Source organism: Peromyscus eremicus, chromosome X, assembly GCF_949786415.1.
Source record: "Peromyscus eremicus chromosome X, PerEre_H2_v1, whole genome shotgun sequence".
NCBI classification, from domain to species: domain Eukaryota; kingdom Metazoa; phylum Chordata; class Mammalia; order Rodentia; family Cricetidae; genus Peromyscus; species Peromyscus eremicus.
Window position 1 is genome coordinate 85037250 of NC_081439.1, and position 12743 is coordinate 85049992.

The 12743-nt window shown below is 41.5% G+C and overlaps 1 pseudogene; it reads right to left on the reverse strand.

The window, feature by feature from the left end:
• Nucleotides 1-5699: 5699 nt before the first annotated feature.
• LOC131900350 (U4 spliceosomal RNA) lies at nt 5700-5768 on the reverse strand (annotated as a pseudogene).
• Nucleotides 5769-12743: the final 6975 nt, after the last annotated feature.

A 12743-nucleotide genomic window follows, 5' to 3' on the forward strand; every position in this document is an offset into this window, starting at 1 on the left:
ATTTGTTCATATTTTCCATAATGCTTATATCACATAATGCACAAAATTTCAAAGACCTACTAATATGCCAGTGTAATGAGCGATTTACTTACATTGTTTCCAAGTTAAAAATTGTAGAGTTTTTGACACTTTGTATTAAATAAAATATTAAAATTAAGTTTACCTGTTTCTTTGACTTTTCCTTTTTGTTTTTTTCCATATGGCTCTTACTATATATTCTCTGAATAAGCTGGGATCTCGTGTTCTCAGAAGTACAGTCTGACCAGTGTGTTAACAGTGGCAGAATACTGGGGAAGAGGCAACTGGATCAATATTGGCATATTTTCTCTCTTTCCTCCATTCTTCCTTGGGTGCCATGTTTCTGTCAGAGACACTGCACCCTGAGGTGAAAACTAGACCCTACAATGAAGAGAGAATTTGGAACTCATTATTGTCATATTGACAATGTGAAGGATATTCTTGGAAATTCCTAGTGCAAGAAAGTGCTCTCGATACTTTGTTTTCAATAGATTTGAAAAATAACCAAAGGGAGTGCACTATGTTGCTTCTACATGGCTGTGGTAAAAACACTGTCCAAAAGCAACTGAGGGAGGAAAAGGTATGTTTGACTTACATGTCCCAATCTCAGTCCATCATTGGGGAAGTCGGGGCAGGAACTTGAACAGGAGCAGAGGCAGAAAAGTTGCTTAATGGCTTTCTGTGACTTGCTGAGCTACCTGTTTTATTCAACCCAGGAGGCACTGTCCACACTGGTCTGGGCCCTACCTCATCAACCATTAATCAAGAAAATGCCTCACAGACTTGCCTACAGGTCAATCTGATGGAGACAGTCCTTCATCTATGGTTCCCTCTTCCTCCATGCCTTTAGTTTGTGTCAAGTTGACAAAAAACTAACCAATGGAGTTGACCCTGTCAACTTGCCACACAAACCTAACTACTAAACTATACCCTTTCCTTGTTTATCCCCAATAGCTCATGTTATTATCACAATATAAAAGAGTATGATCTTAAAAATACCACAGCCTTTAATTTTTTCAGTACATTAACAGTCCAAGATCTCTTTAAAATCACAGTCTCTTAACTTGTGATTTCCTGTAAAATTAAAAATAAGTTTATGAAAATTCCATAATGAAACCTATTTTGTGGGATGATTTTGACCCTGCACCTTGCCTGGGCAGCACAGTAGATCTGACTCTGCTGACAGGGGCATTGGTGAGACGCCCCAAGAACATGAGCATGGGAGATCTAGCCCCACCCCTCATCTGCCATAAGATGGTAGGTGAGAGGGAGAGATGCCTTCCCCTCCACACTGCCCCTCACCACCTATGGCGGGAGGGAGAGCTGGCCCTGAGGTCATAAGAGCAAGAGAGCTGTCCCTGCCCCTCACCAGCTGTAACACTAGGAAGGGTGCCCCTGCACCTGCCTGGGCAACACAGTAGAGCTGGCCCTGGTGGTGTAGGTGTGGGACAGCTGACCCTGGGGGCATGAAAGCAGGAGAACTGGTCCTGCCCCTCACTCCTTCCTGCATAGGGTGAACTAGCTGGGGCAATGCCAGAGAGCTCACCCTGGTGGTGAGGACAGGGGAGAGCTGGCAGGCTGATCAACCTGGCAACCACCAAACCCAGAACCAGAGCTGTGACTTGGCCCACGCCAACATCCACCCATCTATAATCTGTTGGAGCACATGAAAGAGTCAGACCCCCGCAGATCCAAAGCTGCAGTATCTCCATGACACAGGGTGAGGATATCCAAGCAGAGCCCCATGAGGGCTCAGCATTGATAGTGTAGCAGAGGCCTTGAACTAGATCAATGACTCCTTGCAATGAACTCTTGCAAGTAAAGATATATGGACACAAGTATATACTGTGTGACTCACTGAATCACACTACAGGTTCCACCACAAGATTTTTTTTCTCCATTTTTCTTTCTCCTTTTCTTTTCTCTTAAATTTTGTTTTATTTTAGTGGGGATGGTTGCAAGGGCAGAGGGCAGATAAGAAGGCACAGAGATGAATGGGATGGAGATACATGTTGTGAAAGCCACAAAGAATAAACAAAAAGTTTTCTTAAAAAATTACATTCTAACTATGAAAACACTGAGTTTTGTCAACACCAGGGAGAAACATTTGCAGGTGAATCCTAAATACTGGATTATTATCTATTATCTATGAGATCACTTACTAATGAGGAGGATAGGTAGTGATTTCATTTAGCAGTTCATACAACATATTTTTAATATGTCAAAACACAAGCACTCATGAGTTACTGAGGAATCATGAGAATATTAAATGGAAAAGAATAGCTTCAGTGGAAGTTCTTTCCTGTAGTTCTACTTACTAGTGGAAAATAGTGTGTATATGTGGGAAGATGTAATGATTGTGGGATGCAGTAATGTATCAAAAGAGTGTGCACCAATATATGAGCACGAGAAAAGAACTGGACCACTGAGAAAATGATTTCCCTCTACAACATCATTTTCTCTGGTTTTTAAATTTCTACAGTCAAGACAACAGTCATTTCATAGTTAAAATATCACAGAAGATAATTATGAGCAGATTAATGCAAGTATTTTGGATATACAGATCTTTGGAAAAGCATGCATTGTATTCAACATAATGGAGGAACAAAATGGATAAAACAGTGTTTTGTTAGTGTATGTGTCCAATGTGGGTGAGGATGTGATTGTGTCTCCTCTAGCATTATATATTCCCAGGTGCAGTTTTTCCCTCACTGCAGAGAGGGCTCGGGATTATCGGTTTCAGTTAGATATCCTAGGAATGGATAAACATAAAGTGATCACATCCAGTGATTAAAATATTCATAACTCAGACTGATTCCATCCCTTCAAGTACCTAGTCTTGGTCTCACTTTCCAGACTACAGAGTAAGCTGTTCAGACTCTCAGAGGGAAAATCCTGACTCTGGCCACTAGGCGGCACCACAGCAGTTTCCTTTTGAGTTGTTTCCAGTTAAAAATCTTAAATGTTCACTGTAACAGGGGTTCTGTGTGGCAAATCTCCACCCATGCACATTCAGACAGTTCTGTTTGCTGTTGACCCCAAACCTGCATTCCACTCAATGGTTCATCTTTTCCTGCCTCAGTGCAGATTGAGCTCTGCACACTGTAGAGATTTCTCTCCTGGAGTAGAGTGTGGGTTCTCCAACACGCCATCCCTTCACAGGCCTCTCCAAATTTGTCCAGTTACTGGAGCCCCTTCCTCTGTCTTCTCTGCACACCGATGCCAGGTCCTGAACCAGCTTCTCCATGTGCTTCCACTCACTCCTGCCTTCTCTGGCACATGCTGGTGATTCCCACCAAACTCCAGAACTACCTGACGTTTTGTAATATGGACACTTGGAGTATATTAGTGTGTCTCTAGCATGTGCTCTGGACTGAAGCTTGGGTATTCTCCAATGATCTATTTGTTGAATCTTTGTTGTCAAGGCAACACTATTGGGAGAAGGTAAGACTTTTAATAAACAAGACTTTGTGGGAGACCCTATGCCATTGAGGTCATACCTCTGAAGGGATGGATAAAGGAAACCCAGGCCTGTCTCTTTGAGCCTGTGCTTCCTAACCATGAGAGGGCTGGTTTTGCTGTACCGTGCACTCAACCAAATGGTGCTGCCTTACAACAGGTCAAAAGCAAGAAAGTCAAACAGTCCAGGACTGGAGGTTTTAACATTACAAGCAAAACTGTTTTTGCTATATATGCCAATATTCTAATATATTTGTTACTCTAATAGAAACCTGAAGTACATGATCCTCCCTTACACCTATCAGGATTTTCAGAATAATTAATTTTTTACTTAGGTACATAAACTGATTTTTTTTTAGACAGCATCTCCCTGTGCCCTCAATGGCCTGGAACATCTGTAGACACCAGGCTGGCCTTGAAGTCACAGATATCTGCTTGCTAATATATCATGAGTGTTGCAATCAAAAGTGTGCAGCACAATGCCTGGTTAAACCAGGTTTTTAAGGAATTACTTTATGTTCATTTTTGTGGTGCAGAGAATCTAAACCGTTTCTTTGTAAATGCTAGCTGAGCATAGTCTCTGCTAATGAGTTACACTGCCATCCCAGAATATTTCTGTTGTTGTTTGCTGTATCCATGCCAGACAAGAATTCTGCCAGGGAGTACATCCGCAGCTCCAAGGTTTTTCTTTAGATCTTTGTGGACACTTGTTATTTTATCATAGTGCCACCTTGTGCATTAGTCGTGAAGTATGAACAGAAGACAGAAATACTGGAAGGAATTCTAAGGTTCAAATCTTTGAGGGACACTGGTGGCCTCAAGGGGAAAATTAGATAATTTTCTGTATCAAACAGAAAGTTCTGTGCTACCAGAAGTAGAAGATTTTCTGTCATTTTCCTGTTCTGAGACCTCTGGATAGAGATCTGCACAAACAAAAGTGAATTTGTGTCTTGTTTGACTTGTAAAAATCTCAACTCTCATATTAAAGGGAATAAGGGGTAGTTTATTCTGGAGCCATTATGAGTGACCATGACACAGGGACACAGAAGTAGGTTACCCCAAATTCCATGTTCCAATGAAGAAGTGGATTCATGTTTTTTTAAAAATGTTTACAGCACAAAAAAAGCTTTAAATCAAGGCAAATTTAAACTACATTATTAGGTATTCCAGAGAAGGGGATACATTGAGAGTGGAGAAGCTCTTTTATAGTCCTGAAACATTGTCTGATGTCATTTTTAGCTCTCGGATTGGTGGAAGATAGTGCTCTACTAAGTTGATAGCTTCTAAGTGACTTTTATTTATGATCACAAGATGGCGTTCTAAGTTAACATCATCTGACAGGATTTTCTTCTAAGAGGTGGAAGTTCAGATACAGAGTGGGGCAGGGAACGGCTGTTCCTAACACTAGCCCAAGATAAATTAAATAGTCTCTGAACCTAGGAAATTCCTATGTCTCCAGACTACTGAAATTCCCATCGTCCTTCAGTGTCTGCTGTCAAGGAGGCTCCTTCCAGGAGCCATGGGTTCATGGCCAGACCCAGCTTCTTAGCAGGGACTTTATTTCTCAGATGTGATGATAAGCTATGTTCGTTCTTTCCATGGCCATATTTGCATGAGACTTTGTTTCTCTGATACCATTTTAAATTTTACTGAAATTTCACGTTTGAGTTTATGTCCACAGTGATCTATGACTGGGATATGTTAAAATCTATCTCACCAGCCCTCAAGTGACAGGAATTTTCCATTGCCATACTTTCTATTGCCTACAACGGTACATCTTATAAACACTTGTGTATAATGGAATCTTGAAGGTGTTCTTTCAGAATCATAGATCTATATTTTATAATAATACTTTACATTGGGGAAACTTTTGACAAATTATATTCCTGACAACACAATGTGGAAGTGCCTGCTTTCCCACACACTGGAAATCACGTAAAGAAGTACTACTGTGACCAGCTACAAATCATCTTCCATTGATTTTTATATAACATACTTTCCAACCTTGCATAAAATTCTGTCTTATGAATATGACAATCAGTTTTCATAATACCACATTATTTAGAATATTCTAACAGTCCCAAATACCTAGAGCTTGAGGCTAGCACACTTTCCACGTCTCTATACACTCCTGAAGAGCTGAGTTTACCCTGTTACTGGAACCTGTGGAGACCCTTATGATACTGGGGAAGCTGGAATGGCCTACTGTGAGTTCTTAGTCTTCTTTCAAATACCAATAATCGCGCCTCGGATAAACCTCATTTGCTATGATACTGCCACTGCGCAAAGCTTTTAGTCTTCTTAATAAATGGAGAAATGGAGTCAGAAGGAAGCTCAAGAACAATTTTTACTCAGTTTTGAGAGAAAAACTCCAGGGTAGGCAAACTGTGGGTCTTGGCAGCTGCCCAGAGGAGGAAGCTAGAGAAGAAGGAGAGAGAGAACCATGTTGTTGTAAGCAGACATGTGGTAAAGGAGATGGGACAGCTACAAAGAAACAGTGAGAAAGCTCAGAGCACCAGGGAAAGCATGCACAGGTTTAGAGAGGGACAGAAAGCAGAAAACTGAAAAGCTTCACTCGTCTGATCAGGTTCACAGTGCTGTGGGAGGAAAGAGCAGGAGTTGGCTCTGTCTTTATAACATATGGGTCCAGGGGATTGTCAGGCTGGGTGGCAGGTGACTTCACACACTGAGCCACCAACTCTGGATACTTTCTGAAAGGTTTTAAGAAGTTAAGAGTGCCTTCATTAGTAAGACAGTATAGACCTATCTGGTTTGTGAACGCATAGTAAAATCCAAATTCTGTGTGGTGAATTAGATAATCAATTTCTATTCTCATTTGTTATAGATCATGTACTCACCTGCTTTGTAAACCTGAAGTAACTCTGGATTTTCTCAGCCTAAGCTTCCAGAATTAACCTTTGAAAGTGCTGAGTCCTGAGTGTACCACCAGGGGGCTCAAAGTGGTCTTTTCAGTAATCACATTTCAGTTGGGCCTGACTGAGAGAAGGATCTTGGAAACCGGGGGAAAAACAGACTGGCAATAATCCTAGAATCCCACATATCATTTATTTTGACTAGGCATGTCAGGAATACTTTGAACAGGACACTCAGAGTAATTTCATAGTGTCATGAGCTTTGGAAATGTGAGCTTTCAAAAAATTGTATTTTTATTTTTTTTTTATTATTTCTTTTTAAGTTTCCACTTGCAAGGGAGGTATGCTGCAAGGGTGAAGAGCAGATACAAAGGGACTGGGAAATGAGTGGGATTGGGGTGCATGTTGTGAAATTCTCAAAAATCAATAAAAAATGTTTTAAAATACAATATAGTGGGGGCTGGAGACATGGCCTGCTAGCAAGAAGCCTGCCAAAGACCACACAGATTGTAAATAATATAACCCTCTGTGTGTGTCTTTGAGTCGGGTGAGAGAGATTTGTCTGGATCACAGGGGGCCTGACAGGACCAGAGGAAACTTCCAACTACACTTAGTGGTGAAGAGAGCACCAACTGTTCTCCCAGAGGACTGGGGTTTGGTGCTCAGCACCCACATGGGAGCTCACACCCATCTGCAACTCTACTTGTAAGGATCTGACACCCTCTCCTGGCCTCTGAGGGCACTTGGGTCACATGGGGCATAAACATACATGAGAGCAAACATCTATACACATATAAATAAATATATCTAGAAAATGCACTAAAACGATGAGGCTGTATATGCAGTAGTCATTTATTTCTAGGAATTCTAGAGACAAATTGTGTTTGTGGCTCATCTTGATGGCTTAAGCAAGAGTTGATACTAAGTGACATTTCCAGATAATCACTATGTGATGACTGATGTGGATTCCCTCCCAGAAAGCCAACAATGGGCAAGACCATCCTTCTTGAGTGTCTTAGGAAGTCCTCAAAGCAAGAGGTGTGGTAGATCTCATTGACTGGACTGACTAAACTTTATGTGCATCTCCCAGATGAGCTGTTGAAGACCATATCAAGCATCATGTTTACGTAGTCTTCTGAGGTGATTCTCTGTGACATCCTGAAGCCAGACACTCCCCGGCACAGTTGTTAAACCTCTGCTCACTAGAGTCACCCAGAATGGGCTGGAAAGAGCATTTATCTCTCTCTTTGGTATCCAGGGAATGAGCATATGGATAAATCTCTAATGTGCTTATTACTTCAGCTATTAGCTTTGCAGCCTGCATCAAGCCAGTTAACAGACACAGATTGATACACAAAAGCCATGATAAGTCTATGAGCCTATGGGGGCCATTCTAATTCAAACTACCACACCATTCCTCTCAGATCTATCCATTCTTCCCTAAACCCCCAACTTTGTGGGTTTTTTTCACCAATCCTGTCCAATTTGTGCTGCCCATATATTCTTGGATATGTGGCCTTCCACTGGAACATTAACATGGTTGACTTACCAGGGCCGACAGTCTTTTTGTTAATACAATATATTTTGATCATATTATTTCCCCTCCCCCAACTTCTCACAGATCCTCCCCACCTCCCTACCCAGGCAACTTCATGTCTTCTCTCAACAAAATAAATCAGGTAAACAAAAATTGAAAAACAAAACAGATGAACAAATAATGGAACTTTAAGTTTACCTCATCATTTCCATTTTTTCTGGATTGTGCTTGCATGGGAGTTGTGCATGCTATCACAGTAACTGTCTGTTCATATGTGTAGCTGCTCTGATGTGTCTGGAAGAAATGATTTCCTTGTATTGATCAAAGGCCTCTCACTCTTATAGTCTGTTTGCTCCCTCTCCTGCAATTATCTGTGAGCTTTGAGAGGACAAAGTGTGACATATATGTCCCATTTAGGTCAGAGCAGCAATAGTCTCTTATTTTCTACAACTGGGCCAGTTTTGGGTCTCAGTGTTAATCACAATCTGCTGCAATTATAAGCTTAATTGATGAAGGTTGAGAGATGGGATAATGTGGGATAATAATAAGTCATTAGGAATTGGTATAATACTGTGTCCATTAGTAGAATAATAGTCGTAGGATCTTCTCCAAGGGCCTATGACCTGGCTAGCTACAAGTTTTTGGCCCAACAATGGTTCCAGGTACAAGTTTCATTTTGTGGAGTGGGACTGAAATCCAATCAGAAAGTGGTTGGTTCCTTCCATGATGTTCATGCTACTGTTGTACCAGTGGACACATCTTGCCAGGCCAATCATTATCATAAGCTCACAGCACTCCCAGTTGTGTAGAAATGAAAATGACTCCCTTTGGTATTATATATAGCACCATTCAGTATGATTAAAAATAGCATGTAGAAATAAAGCTTCCACATCAGTACCAGCTTGCTGTCTCCATATTTTTCTATTTAAGTGTATGGTGTCTTCAGCAATAGTGTAACACAGCTTTACTGAGTTAAACAAATGCAACATAAAAGAATGCAACTCATCCTTGCATCAGTAAACAAATATTCCACAGCATAAATGAATGTGACATTGGTAATATTCTACCACACTGAGATGCATGCATCTGAACATTCACTGGCCAACTAGCCTAGCCCAAACAGCAAGATCCACATGCAGTGTGAGACTCTGCCTCAAAGCATATTATAGAAAGTGATATAGAATGATACCAAAATTTGACCTCTGGACTCTGCATGCACATGAATATGAGCACACCGATGCATATGAACACATGCCCTGCACACCAACACAAAAAGTAAATTGATTTTTTTAAAAGACCCTAGAAAATGAAGCTGGTCCTCATTAGGACCTTTCATAAACCTGACACTTGAGAGCTGCAGCCCTATAGTCTGTGACCCAGGCCTTAGACATGAGCTGACATTTGATCAACCTAGACTGTCTTTATTTGCATGATCATGACTTTCATGAACCTCTATTTACAAATGAAAGATCATGCAAATGTAAATTCTATGCATCATGGCTCATGCTAATCTCCCAGAACTGTATACCAGACAATCTGGAATATCCCCCTTTTTGGGTGGTGGGGGAAGCATTCCCTGCTGCACATAGATATGCCCTTGGAGACCTCTAGTCACCAGTCTCCACCCCCAGACTACTCTAGTGGCAGGCCTGACCCCTCAAAGCATGTGAGTGGCCATTCTGCCACCCTCACCCCACCCCACCCCTGCCTTGAGGAGCCCCAACAGCCAGGCCATGCTCCCCCAGACCCTAAGGAATGTAATGGCCCCCTCAAGGTAGGAGAGTGACCAGGCCATGCCCTACAGAAAAAAATCCCACCAATCCCTGAACTTGCCCCAAGAACAGGCCACATAATCCCTCCAATACCATGTGACCCTGGAAATCAAAATGTATATAAACCCTTTCTTCTGCTCAGTTCTCTGATGCTTCTTTTCTGAGCAGAGCTGAGACAGCCATCCTCCTGGGTTTTTCCCTCCCAGTGAATCTCTTGTGTGAGGTGTGTTGTGTGGTATGACTTTGTGGTAATCTTTGACCCCCAACTGCCTGAATACCTTTCACATCTGAGTTGTAACACGATCAAGGAGTACCATTATTTAAGAAAGATTAGAAGATGTGTCCCTGTTGGAAGTAGCATGTTACTTGGGGTGGGAGTTGAGGTTTCAAAAAGCCAATGATAGGCCCAGGCTCTCTGCCTCTCTACCTGCAGACCAGGATGTAGCTCTCAGCTACTTCTCCAGCACCATGCCTGCTTTGCTTGCTGCCATGCTCTCCATCATGACTGTAATGGATGAAACTTCTGAAACTGTGAGCAAGCCTCCAGGTAAATAATTTCCTCTTTAGTTGCCTTGGTCATGGTTTCACTTCAGAGCAATAGAACAGTGACTAAAACATGCATATGCATATAAAACACCAAATTATGAGGATGGGAAAATAGTTCAGTCAATAATTCACTTGCCACAAAAGCATGAAGACACGAGTTAGAGTCCTAGCACACACACACACACACAAACACACACCAAAAAACAAACAATGCCCACTAGGCATGGCAGCCCATCTGTAATCCCAGTGCTTGGGAGGCAGAGATAGGGAACCTCCAGGTCTAACTGGCTAGGTAAGCTCTGGGTTAAAGTGAGGGAACATGTTTTGATGAAATAATGAGGAGACCAATCTAGGAATACATTTGGCATCAGTCTCTTGCACGCACACACACACACACACACACACACACACACACATACACACAAATTCAAACATGATACACAGCATATACATACACATCAAAAGTCATCGCATTGTGTGACAAATACACATATTAAAATTTCTTAGAAATGAAAGTAAGATTTTATTACAGAATGAGTAAACAATACATTATAGTGAGAAAACACTAAAAACGATATAAATAATTTGAAAATTAGACAAAACATAGCAATTTTTTGAAAGATACAAACATACCCAGGAAAGAACAGAAATTTTGATTAACCTTCAAGTAAATAAAATATTAAATTAATAGTGGAAAATTTTTTCAAATGCAGTAATGATAATCTCCAGGTCCATAGTAATGAACTTGTAAATTCCAACAAAATTTAAAGATAAAATAAATCTAGTCTACAGAACACTTTCAAGGATATAAATATAATGAGTTTTCTATTTTATTTTATGATACTAAACTCTCTGTGACAACCTAACCAAAACTGTCAGAAGAAAAAATAGACCAGTATTCTTGTACATAGTTGTAAAAATACTCAGGAAAACATTAGTAAGTTGAATCTATCAACACATAAATTATAATATAGCATCATAAAGAGGTTGTTATCCAGTAACTTAACTTCTGAAAATGAGATCACTATATTAATGATTTCACTATATTAAGAAATTTAAGAAGAAAAATAAAATGACTGTATCGCTAGCCAGAAAAAAGCAATTGATGAAAATAAGAACCATTTGTCAAAATTTTAGAATTAAAAGTAACTTTTATTTTTTGTGTTTTAAAATTTTTTAGATTTATGTTATGTATATGAGCTTTTGCCTGGTGATCATGGAGGTCAGAAGAAGGCATTGGATTCCCTGGAAGTGGAGTTATGTATGATTGTGAGACACTATACGACCACTCCAAAATGAACCGGGGTTCCTTCACAAGAGCAGGAAGTGGTCTTAACCAGTAAGCCATCTCTCCAGCCCATTTTCTGTTTTTATTTATTTATTTGTTTGTTTATTTATTTATGGGTTTTCGAGACAGGGTTTCTCTGTAGCTTTGGCTGTCCTGGTACTCACTCTATAGACCAGGCTGGCCTCGAACTCAGCGAGATCTGCCTGCCTCTACCTCCTGAGTGCTAGGATCAGAGGCCTGAACCATCACCGCCTGGCCTGTTTCTGTTTTTAAAGTCTGGGCTTTGCTACTCTGTTCAGGCTCATCTCCGGCAGTCTTTTGCATCTGCCTCCCAAATGCCACAAACAGCTATGTATCAGGGATAGTCCCACTACTATATACATCAGAGAACTAGGGACATTAATATATGAGAGTATTTTCTAACAGATGTATTTTATGTACAGTATGGAATTGCGCATTAATGTATTTTTTTCACCATGTGCATGCAGTGCCCACAAAAGCCAGAAGAGGGCATCAGTTCTTGATGGACACCTAAAGATTGTGATGGATTCGAGGGAACTCAAGGTACCTAATGTAGTAACCCGATTTGTGCATCCTTCCGACCTGGGGCCTTTGGACGAACAACCAGGGCTGTGGACCACTGAACCATGTCTCCAGCAAGGGCCTGATTTTTAAGTGAAAAGCTTCTGTTCTTTTGTCCACTCTCTCTGACTTTTGGTCCCTGAGCTTGAGACCTGGCTTGGGAGAATCCTCCAGTCAGGCAGTGCTGAAGTCACACTCATATAGTCCGCACATAACTTTTAATCAAAAAAGACGCAGGCAAGTGCATAGACACCTATGACTTGAGGCCCAGAGCCTCTTGAACGGAAGAGCGCAGAGGGAGTTGGGAGGGAAGTCAGCTGACCCCAGCTAAGCCAATCGGAGTCCAGCTGACCCCAGCTAAGCCAATCGGAGTCCAGCTGACCCCAGCTAAGCCAATCGGAGTCCAGCTGACCCAGATAAGCCATTTGGAGTCCACCTGACCCAGCTAAGCCAATCGGAGTCCAGCTGACCCAGCTAAGCCAATCGGAGTCCAGCTGACCCAGCTAAGCCAATCGGAGTCCAGCCGACCCCAGCTAAGCCAATCGGAGTCCAGCTGACACAGCTAAGCCAATCGGAGTCCAGCTGACACAGCTAAGCCAATCGGAGTCCAGCTGACCCAGCTAAGCCAATCGGAGTCCCCCAGTTACGGCACTAAATTTGGAAAGGAG